General features: G+C 50.8%; 1 long non-coding RNA gene across 1 annotated transcript; it reads right to left on the bottom strand.

Annotated features, from left to right (window-relative positions):
• Positions 1-217: 217 nt before the first annotated feature.
• Positions 218-3,258, bottom strand: LOC112635181. Its single transcript, XR_003121869.1, has 3 exons — positions 3,078-3,258; positions 519-610; positions 218-378 (listed from the first exon to the last, which is right to left on the bottom strand). It is a non-coding gene; the product is annotated as an uncharacterized LOC112635181 (long non-coding RNA).
• Between the last annotated feature and the right edge of the window lie 584 nt (positions 3,259-3,842).

Below are 3,842 nucleotides of genomic sequence, written 5' to 3'. Positions count from 1 at the left end.
TTGACCCCAGGTGCTTTAATGGAATTCTAAGTTGTAGTCCATACATCAGTGCTGAGAAAAGATGATCTATGTCAACTGATTGACTGATTAAAAAGCACTTGTTTTGAGGTTGGTACTGCGCTGTGCACTTTGGGGACCCAAATATGAAAAAGGCATAGCCGCCTGTGCATAAGAGCCGATGGTCTAGAGAGAGGCAGAGATTACAAACCAACTGGGATGCCAGAGTGACTGGGAGTTTATTTGGGGGATGTTGATCTGAGGGATGAATAGGAGTCTCCAGGCAGGCACATGGGTGGCCCATCACCAGTTCACGCGATCTGAGTACATGTAGGATGAATGACCCCAGGCAAGGTTGGGCGCATGTGGCACAGCCTGACTCTGGGGGATGAGGAATAGTAAGATATCCTTTAAATATCCATTCACTAGGGCCTACCCACTGCACCACAGAGATTGCCCTAGTATGGAGTTTGACCATGTAGTCATTCATTCATTCATCCATTAAAGCCACAAATATTTACTGAGCACTTACGATGTGCCAAGGAAGGCTAGGTGCTGGGGAGGCAGAGGTGATCAAGATCAATCTGGTATCTTTCCTTTTGGAGCTTCCATACTGGTGGAGCAGAGGGCCATTAAACAAATATGCATGTCAAACAATAAAGAAATATATAGTACAGGCTGGGCACGGTGGTTCAAGTCTGTAATCCCAGTACTTTGGGAGGCCAAGGCGGGTGGATCAGTTGAGGTCAGGAGTTCGAGATCAGCCTGGCCAACACGGTGAAACCCTGTCTCTACTAAAAATACAAAAATTAGCCAGGCATGGTAGTGCACACCTGTAATCCCAGCTACTTGAGAGGCCAAGGTAGGAGAATTGCTTGAACTCAGGAGGTGGAGGTTGCAGTGAGCCAAGATTGTGCCACTGCACTCCAGCCTGGGCAATAGAGCAAGACTCCATCTCAAAAAAAAAAAAGTCACTATACAATACAATAAAAGACAACCTAATACACACAAAAGCATCTGCCTGCCCCTCAGTTTCTGAGCTCCCACTTGACACCAAGTGTTGTGGGGGTACAAATTTGGGTCAACATTTTGTGTAGCAGAACTCTGGGTGAAAACAGGATGCCACTCAGCAGTGACAGCCTCACTTTCCCGTTCACTTGGCTTTTTTTTTTTTTTTTTTTTTTCTTCATCTCTGGACACCTTGGATCCTGCCGGCAAGCCTAGGGAGGCAGTTTAGGAGTTATTTTCTTTACTTCTCAGGGGAAGAATCCAAGGCTTAGAGAGGAGGAGGGATTGACCAGCCTGAGGTCACACAGCTAGAAAGGCCAAGATTGCTATGCCGTTTTTTACAAAGAAAGAACAGTGGAGCAAGGTGGCCATTTTATTTGTTCAAAGCCACTCTACCTGCTGGTACAGAGTACATAGAAGTATAAAATTCCACCAGGAAGGGAAACAAAACAGTTTTGAGACAGCCATGTCTCAGAGGTGAAGATTGGGGGAGATTTTAATATACAGTGTGAATTCCAATTCACAACTCTTTCAACGGGACCTCTTTCCGAAGTCCCGGGAACCAACATTCATCAACGCGTCTGACATCCCAGAGATCACAATACTCCTGCCAAGGGCTGTTAAAACTCCCATTTCCCAGATGAAGAGATTGAGTCCCTGCTGCACGCAATTCGACAGTAGCAGAACCAAAATTGAAACTCTGATCCACCTCGATTCTGGGACCTGTGGAGCTCCTGGTACCTCGAGCTGGCTCCCAGCAGGGGCCTTGGAGTCTGGGTAGCTGGATGCTGGGAGAGGCTACGGAGGTAAGGGCCCAGGGGCTGAGGTTGTAGCGGCTGGCCCAGGAATACGGCCCTTGCACGCCCACTTTTTAACACGGTGCCATCCCTGACAGACACCCTTGTCCTTTTCCTGTGCTGCCCTTCGTAACACAATAAATAAAGCCTTAGAGTAACGTGACCTGAGCCAGGCAGTAAATGATAGCACTGTCAGTTGTACACGACTGTTGGAACAAACACAGACTGTAATCATCGTGCTGTACGGGGAGAAAGACATTTGGCAAATGAGATTCCATTTTCACATTGGTTTGTGCTGAGCATATAAATTTCCTGCGGGCCGGCCAGCGTTGGGGATGTGTAATTGATTGCCTGCATTATAATAAACAAGCTGTGACAGGTGATCATTCATCATATTCCGCTGAACGTTCCAGCACACCAGAAAACGGAGGAAGAGAGGGAACGCGCGAACGAGGGGAGAGGAGAGGAGGAACCTGGGGGAGGGGAGGGGGTCGGAAAGACCGAGTATTCCCGACAGACAGAAAAACCAGGGGAGGGGCGGGGGAGAGAATCCGCTGAGCGGCCTGGGGAAAGTGAAAGCAATTACTATAATTCTTTTGATTATCTAATTTGTTCTTTCTGGCCGTCGTTATATGACCCTCCCCCCCTCACCCCACTCCAACATAGAAGGTCCCCCACGGGGACTTGGGAAGGCACAGAGAATGCTCCCTCCACGATCGAGGGGAGGAAGGGGGGAGGCAGGTGGGGGAGGGGCTGCGTCCAGTTGTAACCGGAGTAGATACATTCGGGAAAACCTGGGGGGAGGAGGAGGAGGACGAGGAGGGGAGGTGTGTGTGCAGGACTTAGCTTTGCTCTTGCACTGAGATGCCTCCAGTCGGATGGATAGGAACCAGCCTCTTTAAATACATTTTTTAAAAGGGTGTCTGAAAAACAAGTGAAAAGTTCCTTTTATTGGAGAAAAAGGACAGCATCCAAGTTGGCATCAGATGTGGTTCCACAAGCCTGTCATATGGTGCTCTCATTCCTCCCCCGCGCTCCCCCCCCCCCGCCCCAGCTCCCACCTCCCCACCCCCACCGCAGCCCCAGCCTCTCTGTCTCTCTCTCTCTGTGCCCTTGGCCCGGGGCTGGGGGTCGAACAGGAGCTGCTGGGAAAGCACCCTCCTTTCCAGGAGCTCCCACCTAGACAGACACAAGGCGGAGGTACACTGGCATATGAAGGACAGAAAGACAAATGCAGAGCTCTCGAGCCAGCACACGCATTAAATAAGTACTTACATTATGCAAAAGCCAAGGGCCTCAACAAGGGGGTGAATGAAGAAGGGGGACAAGGAGGGCTGCATCTCAGACTAGTTTCCCAGTTCTCACCCTGCCAATTTCCAGCCCCCGCCTCCCTACCCCGCAAGCGTCCTCCCATTCCCTCCCTGGTACCAAGCGCTTAGCGCAGGTGGGAGCCTCGGACCCAGAAGCTGGGAGATGAGGGGGCGTGGCCTGCGCTAACATCGGGGGCGGGAACTGGGTGGAGCTTAGTCGGGGCGGGGCCCACGCGGGAGTGGGCGGGGCGAGCACAGAAGAAAGAGCCTTAGGGGCTACTTTGCTACTCGTCGCACGCTGCTTCCCAGAGTCTTCTGCTATTTCATCGCAGCCTTAACACCTGGAATCTGTCGCCTTCGAGATGCTCCTAAAGTCACTGCTTTGGGAGAATCTGTTCAAGGGATTCAAGGGACCTGCTTTCCAAAAGCAATGACATCAGCCCAGCAACGTGATCTGTGTTGTCCTTGAAGAATTGACAGCTCGCTTGGGTCTCCCAAGAACCCTAGGAGGTAGCCAGGGCAGGTGCTGTTGTCCCGTCTCACAACGACCTATGACGTGCCTGTTGGGGCCTTGATTTTACAGGGGAAGGAACTGAGCACAAAGAAACGAAGTTACTCTCTCGGGATCTGGCAATGAAAAAGTCAAAATTTGAAGCCAGGGGTCTTCTGATCTGTCCTTCGACATCCCTATGAGAACATATACTTTCTCCCTCCAACACTCCCCTCCCAT

Source organism: Theropithecus gelada, chromosome 11, assembly GCF_003255815.1.
Source record: "Theropithecus gelada isolate Dixy chromosome 11, Tgel_1.0, whole genome shotgun sequence".
NCBI lineage: Eukaryota > Metazoa > Chordata > Mammalia > Primates > Cercopithecidae > Theropithecus > Theropithecus gelada.
Note: the sequence above shows the minus strand (reverse complement) of the source record. Positions and strands in the feature narration are given on the sequence as shown.